The sequence below is a fragment of the Chiloscyllium plagiosum genome, unplaced genomic scaffold, assembly GCF_037043375.1.
Source record: "Chiloscyllium plagiosum isolate Xiang-an unplaced genomic scaffold, Cpla_swu_hap1 HiC_scaffold_39, whole genome shotgun sequence".
Classification (NCBI taxonomy): domain Eukaryota; kingdom Metazoa; phylum Chordata; class Chondrichthyes; order Orectolobiformes; family Hemiscylliidae; genus Chiloscyllium; species Chiloscyllium plagiosum.
Genome location: NW_028270177.1, coordinates 57,146,200 through 57,153,760, shown reverse-complemented (window position 1 = coordinate 57,153,760; position 7,561 = coordinate 57,146,200). Strand labels below are relative to the sequence as shown.

At 44.1% G+C, this 7,561-nt stretch overlaps 1 non-coding gene across 1 annotated transcript; it reads left to right on the top strand.

Moving 5' to 3' along the window:
* Nucleotides 1-5,132: 5,132 nt before the first annotated feature.
* trnas-uga (transfer RNA serine (anticodon UGA)) lies at nt 5,133-5,214 on the top strand. The gene has a single exon. It is a non-coding gene; the product is annotated as a tRNA-Ser (tRNA).
* Nucleotides 5,215-7,561: the final 2,347 nt, after the last annotated feature.

The window sequence follows — 7,561 nt, the reverse complement described above, 5'->3', positions numbered from 1 at the left end:
CGCAGTAAGTGTGTTGGGAGCAGAGTGATAGGAACGCAATAAGTGTGAGCGGCTCTGGATGACAGTGACAGGTCAGTATGAGGGGGAGGATGGGAGTGATCCAGTGAGTGTGAGGTGTCAGGATGACAGTGAAACAGACTGTGTGAATGTGTCATTGTGATGGTGACATGGCAAGTGTGATGGGGTCAGGGTGACAGTGACGCAGTGAGTGTGAGATGTCAGTGTGATAGTGACGCAGAACATTTGAGGGGCCAGGCTTATAGTGACGCAGTATGGGCAAGGGGTCAGGGTGACAGTGATGTAAATGCACTCACAGGGCCAGGTTGTCGTAAAGCTGTAAGTGTGAGTGTCTCAGGCTGATAGTGATGAAGTAAATGCGACGGGGTAAGGTGGATAAGGTTGCAGTAAGAGTGCAGGGGTAGTGCTAGAAGTGACGCAGTAAATGTGAGTGTTGAAGCTGATACTGACGCATTAAGTTTAAGGGGATCAGTCTGATCTTGACGAAGTATGTATGACATTGTCAGGATGATAGTTACGCTGTAAGTGTATGGGGGCACAATGATCTTGATGCAGCAAGAGTGGCGAGTCAGGGTGATAGTGACGCAGTAAGCATGAGTGGGTAAGTCTTATAGTGACGCAGTATATGTGAGGGAGTCAGCCTGGTCGTGGCGCAGTATGTGTGAGATGGTCAGGCTGATATTGATGCAGTCTGACCCCTCACACCTACTGTGTCACTATCAGCCTGACTCCATCACATTTATTGTGTCAGTATCAGACTGACGCAGTTGGGGTCAAAATGATAGTGACGCAATAGGTGTAAGCGGCTCAGGATGATAGTGACACAGTGGGTGTGAGATACCAGTGTGATAGTAACGTAGTAAGTGTAAGTGTAAGGCCCTCAGTGTGATAGTGCCACAGCAAGTGTGGGTGTCAGGGTGTAAATGACGTCGTAAGTAAGAGAGGGGCATTGCGATAGTGAAGCAGTAAGTGTGAGGGGGTCAGGCTGATAGTGACACAGTCAATGTGACGGGGCAGTGTTTTAGTGACAAGATAAGTGTGAGGCGTCAGTCTGATACTGACACAATAAATGTGATTGAGTCAGGCTGATAGTGATACAGTAAGTGTGAGGAGTCAGACAGATAGTGACACAATAAGAGTAAGGATTCAGGGTGATAGTAACATGGGAAGTGTGAGGGCGTGACTGAAAGTGAAGCAATAAGTGTGTGGTGGTTAGGCTGATGGTGACGCAGTAAAAATAAGGCCGACAAGGTGAAAATGGCAAAGACTGTGTGAGTGGGTCAAGGTGATAGTGACGCAGTAAATGTGAGGAGGTCAGGGTGAAAGTGACGCAGTAAATGAGAGAGGATCAGAGTGAGAGTGACGCAGTAAGTCTGAGGGGTCAGACTGATATTGACGCAGTAAGTGTGAAGGGGTCAAGCTGATAGTGACACAGTCAGTGTGAGGGGAGAGAGTTTTAGTTACGCAGTAAGTGCAAGGCGTCAGACTGAAACTGATACAAAAAGTGTGAGTGGTTCAGAGTGATAGTGACGCAGTACGTCTGAGGAGTCAGGCTGATAGTGACGCAGTCAGTGTGATGGGGCAGAGTTTTAGTAACATGGTAAACGTGAGGCGTCAGTCTGATACTGACGCAAAAAGTGTGATGGAGGCAGGCTGATAGTGACGCAGTAGGTTTTAGGAGTGAGGGTGATATTAACATAGGAATTGCGAGGCGTAACTGATAGTGACGCAATATTTGTGGGGCTGTCAGGCTGATAGTGACGCAGTAAAAATGAGGATGTCAAGGTGGAACTGGTGCAGTAAGTGTGAGGAAGGCAGATGGACAGTGACGCAGTAAGTGTGAGGGGTTCACGCTGATATTGAGGCATGCAAGTGTGAGGGGCTAGGTTGATAGTGACGCTGTGTGCCGGCGGGTCTGGCTGATAACGACGCAGAGAATGTGAGTGTCTCAGTATGACAGTGACGCATTGCGTGTGAGAGGGTCAGGGTGATAATGACAGAGGAAGTGTGAGGTGGTGAGTTTGATAGTGATGCTGTAATTGTGAGCTTGGTCAGCGTGATAGTGAGGGGCTCAGGCTGATAGCGACACAGCAATTGTGAGGAGGTCAGTGTAGTAGTGACGCAAAACGTGTGAGCGGGTCAGGCTAATAGTGATGCAGTGAAGGTGAGAGTGTTGGTGTGCTAGTGACGCAGTAAGTGTGAGCCGCTCAGGATGATAGTGTCACAACATGTGCGAGGTTTCAGGTAGACACCCATGCAGTAAGTGTGACGTGTTCAGGGTGAAAGTGACACAGACACATTGAGGGTGTCAGATTGAAAGTGACACAGGAAATGTGAGGGGACAGGTTGATAGTGACACAGTAAGTGTAAGGGGTCAGGCTGATAATGATATATTAATTGTGATGGAGTCAGGATAATAGTGGTGCAGTGAGTATGAGTTGTCAGGGTGATAGTGACACACACACGGTGTGAGTGGGATAGAGTTATAGTGATGCAGCAAGTATGAGGAGGTTAGAGTGATAGTGTGCAGGGTCTGGCTGAAGGTGACGCAAGAAGAGTGAAAGGTTCAGGGTGATCTGGACGCACTAAGTTTGGGGGCTCAAGGTGATAGTGATGCTGTAAGTATGAGTGGGTCAGTCTGATAGTGACGCAGTACATTTGAAGGGATCAGGCTGGGAGTGATGCAGTAAGCGTGAGGGGGTCAGGCTGATATTGATGCACTAAGTGAGAGGGTATCAAGGTGATGGTGACGCATGAAGTGTGAGCAGGTTAGAGAGAGAGTGACGCCGTGAGTGAGTGGGGTTTGGCTGATATGGATGCAGTAGGTGCGCATGTGTCAGGGTGTGAGTGATGCAGGAAGTATGAGGGTGCCAGAAGTATAGTGACGCATCAAGTATGAGGGGGTCAGAGTGATTGTGACGCAGTAATTCTGAGGGGATCAGGGAGATACCAACGCAGTCAGCATGAGGGTGTCAGGCTGTTAGTGACGCTGTCAGTGAGAGTGCCTCAGCCTAATAATGATGAAATAAATTTGAGAGAGTAATTCTGCTTGTCAGGTGATAAGTGTGAGTGAGTCAGGCTGGTAGTGATGCTGTACGTGTGAGTGTTGAAGCTCATAGTGAAGCAGAAGGTGTGAGGTGGTCACTGTGATTGTGAGGCAGTAAATGTGAGAGGGTCAAGATGATAGTGACATAGTTAGTTTGAGGAGGCAGTGTTGTAGTGACACCGAAAGTGTGAGGCGTCAGTCTGATACTTACACAATAAGTGTGATGGAGTCAGGCTGATAGTGACACAGTAAGTGTAAGGAGTCAGGGTGATAGTAACATAGGACGTGTAAGGGTGTGACTGATAGTGACAAAGTCAGTGCTTGGCAGTCAGGCTGATAGTGACGCAGTCAAAATGATGGTCTCGAAGTGAAGGTGGCGCAGTAAATGTGAGGGCGCCAGATGGATAGTGATGTAGTAAGTTTGAGGGGTTCACGCTGATATTAAGGCGGTAAGTGTGAGGGGCAGGTCTATAGTGATGCAGTAAGTGTCGGCGGGTCAGGCTGATAGTGATGCATTCAAAGACCAAATATAAAAGGCTCACGGGAGCGCTGATTAGTGAGACTTCTCAAGGCTAAGACAAAAATCAATAGTTCTCATCCTGGTCATAAATCACAATGCTTCATTTTAAAATTCTCCTCTCCTGCTTCTAGATTCACCAATGAGGGAACAAAATTTAATTGCACCACCCTGTTTATCTCTTCAAATATTTTGCAACTCTCAATGAGATTACCTCTCTTGTTTTGAAACTGTTAAAAAAAGGCTGGATTTGCCCAATTAAAATTCAGAGGACTAACGTTCATCCATTATATCAAGGCGAAACACCATTCGTGGTATTCCTCATATGGCATTAGTATCTTTCCTAAATTGAGGATTGTAATTCCTCATACTGTCGTCCAAGTGCGGTTGAACTGAGCCACCATACATTGGAAATAATGCTTCGTTCTCGTGCCCTGAAATCCTTCTGCAGCTTTCACAACAGACTTCTACAACGGCTACTAGACTGTAATGACTTATTAAAAACTTCTCCAAGATGCATTTCTAAACATCTGTACATCAGACTTTCTACTTCAAACCTTCGACAAATAATCTCCACACATTTCCCTCCTGACAAGTATGATAAAGTCAAATCGTTGCTATTTATTAGATCATGAGGGACATGGATAGGTTGACTCGTCACGGTGTTTTCCGGCTGGTGAGGAAGTCAAAATTTAGAAAACATCGGTTTACATTTAGAGGGTAACGATTTAAAAGGGACGTCAGGGGCAACTTTTTCAGTCGTGTCCAGAATGAGCTGTCAGAGAAATCTGTCTTCTGGTCGACTGGTAGAATCTGTAGACTGGTACAACTGTAACATTTAATGGCATCTGGATGGATATAGAGTAACAAGGTTTTGAGGGATGTGGGCCAAATGTTGGCAAATGGGACCTATTAATTTAGGATAACTGTCCACCATGGTCAAGTTGGAAAGAAGGACCACTTTCCGTGTTCTTTTGTTCAAGGACTTGATGACTCTAGAACAACCGCAAAAACTTTGCAAATAATTCCGTCAAGACGATTTCAAGTTCCAAATCTTTGGTTAATCTTCCCCTTTTGCGCTCACAAATTCATTACCTGATGTCAGAACTTACGGATTAGTTGCTGGATCCATTTCTGTAAATTGGTTCTGCATTCTTTCTAATTCCGATATTGTTTTTACCAATGTAGCTAGTGTTTATGGACTTAGCATCAATATTTCTAATACCATATTTCGATGAATATTAAAACACAACAGCATATCTAATTTGGCACCAGATGATGAGCAATTGAGTCAAAATCGATCGGACGCAGTGAGACAATGATCCTCTCTTCGTGTGGTGTACATCCGTGACTCTATAATTCTACGAAGAATCATTCCCATAACTTCAGCTGTGTCAGAATCTAGTTTGCGGTGAAAGCCTGTCAATCTGCGAAGGTACCGTTCGTCTGGGCATCTGCAAAGGATTTGGCGAAATCTTTGGGTCTTGACAATTTGTTCTTCCAACAAATGAATTCAGTTATTTTACTATGAAAATTGACAGACTTGCCACAGCTGTGATGGCCGAGAGGTTAAGGCGTTGGACTTGAAATCCAATGGGGTCTCCCTGCGCAGGTTCGAATCCTGTTCACAGCGTAGAATCTTTTAAAAGTCATTAATTCATTTGCAGAATTTGAATTTCGTGGAGCTTGAGCTTTGCATTCAATCGAAAGTAAATTTTCAACTGTGAAGAATCCGAAGTAATTTCAAGACTGACCCAGTCATCTAATTGAATAAATTATGTGTCGAGACACAAAAAGCCACCAACTTCCAACACGAATCAGTGTCAACACATTTGTCGAACTATCATGAAATTTGGATGTTTAGGGGGTGGAATTCAGCAAAACAAGAAGCAATGCAATACATTTACCTGCAGGTGATGACATCTTTTTCAGGATCAGTTGAAAGTCAAGCTGAGAAAGTTCAACCTAATTTACAGCTGAATCTCAAGGCCAATAATCTATTATATCAGCAGTCAATGAATTAGAAAAAAGCAATTCCATGTGTGGAAAGGAACTCGACTGATTCAGGTTCCTGGCTTGCGATGTGAAAAGGCAAGGCGATATCAGCGGAGTAGAATTTTCTGGAAATATTAGAAATGGGATGTTAACGGTCTTCTGCTGTCCACATTCATAAGAAACTGTGCATTAAGAACTGAAATTGAAAATTAACGATGAAAATCAGACTTAGCCCTCTGTTTGTGGTGTAGCATTGTTCAGAACAATTGGTTGTTGTTGAGGCTAAAATTGACCAAAATAATCGATGGGGAACTTATCCACGGCCTTCGTTGGAGCAGTTGGTGTGGAGAGGTCAGCTTGAAGAACCAAATGCCAATTATTCATCATGGCTGTCTGAATTGCTTAGTTAAACATACTCCCAGTTTAATGAAAAAAAGTTTTGCTATCGGAGCTAGATGTTTTCGTGTCAGCATGTTCAGATATGAGAAGACACTCCATGGAGTAGATGTGACTTAAATATTGACTCTAACGTCAGAGATGTTGACACATTTCTGCACCAGAACAGCACTACCATTGGTATCAAATCAAACTGAACAAAGGACTAGTCACTTCGACATTTCCTGTCTGCAGACTCTGCCAATAGACCGTTCAGGCCCGATGTAGGAATAGGGCGTGGTGACATCTGTTCGCAAGTGGATCACTTCATTCTTGCTCACGATCCGTAAACCGTAATTCATTTTGAACTTCTTCGCCATCAGCATGATAAGTGGTACATAATGCACAGGTTTGCTTCTCGAAAGGAAGAGCGAAATCTTATTCAATGCAGACGCAAATTCAAGTTGTCCCTGGTCGACCAGAAGACAGATGTCGCGAAACAAAGTGAATACAGAAAACAATCAATGTTTTCTGGGAGTCAAAAAGATGTACTGGAAGAACGGAAACATATATTTGGAACTAAAGTCACATACCACTTCCACAGACTAAATGTTCTTGAACCGTTATCTTAATTTGACCTTCATGTCCACCATTGCTGGAAAAATTATGTGAACAACTCAGAACTTTGTGTTCTTTGATATTCTCTCCTTCATGTTTCTCTTGATTTTAAAACTCAAACCGAGCAATAGTAATGCGCCCTACTTCATTTGCAAAGATCAGAAGAAGATCAATTTATAAGAGAACAGAAATAAAGCTACGTCTGTCTTTCGAGAGAAAACACAGTTACCATTTCGACTCCAAAAAGTCTTCTACAGAAGTCTGCGCAATGAACTCGAAATAGTAGACCGAAAATGAAAAAAAGATGCCAAAATGCCGCGAATACACCACCCGCAAGTGCCTCAAGTCCTACTCGAATATGCCGGATTACTACCATCAACATCAGTGGAGAACGGAACAAAGCTCATTCTGCAGTTGTCAACCTGTTATGACGTAGTTTGTAAAGTCAGAAATCTGATTCGGTAAAAAGCGGGATGAGAGCGGGATATAGGAAGTCTGAAAAAAACAAGTGCGTGCTTTGCTTTGAAGAAGGTTGGCAGTGATGAAAATGGAAATTAACTACAGTAAGGGGGGCTGAATTAATACTCAGAATCGTTGCAACACACAGGGACGCAATTCTTTTTGCTAGGTTTCTGTTCTGCCATTTTATAATCACGACTGCTGTCGGGTTTGGTTTCTATTCCAGGCTTAGGTGACAGCCTGATGGAAGTTTGCACATTCGCCCAATTTCTGTGTGGTTGCTCTGGTTTGCTACCACATTCCAAACATTTGCAGGTTATTTGGAATCGCCATTGAACGCACACGGTTACAGAGACAGTGATGTCTCTGTAATAGGAGTGTCTGGATAGGACGTACTTCAGAGGATTTTTGTGAACTTAAATAGACAGTGTGGGGTAAGTCTGCTGTTTTTTGGGTGAGCTACATGGACAGAGAGGGGTCAGGGTCTTCTTCCCTGAGGGAGATACGTTGACAGAGTTGGGTTAGTTGCTCTT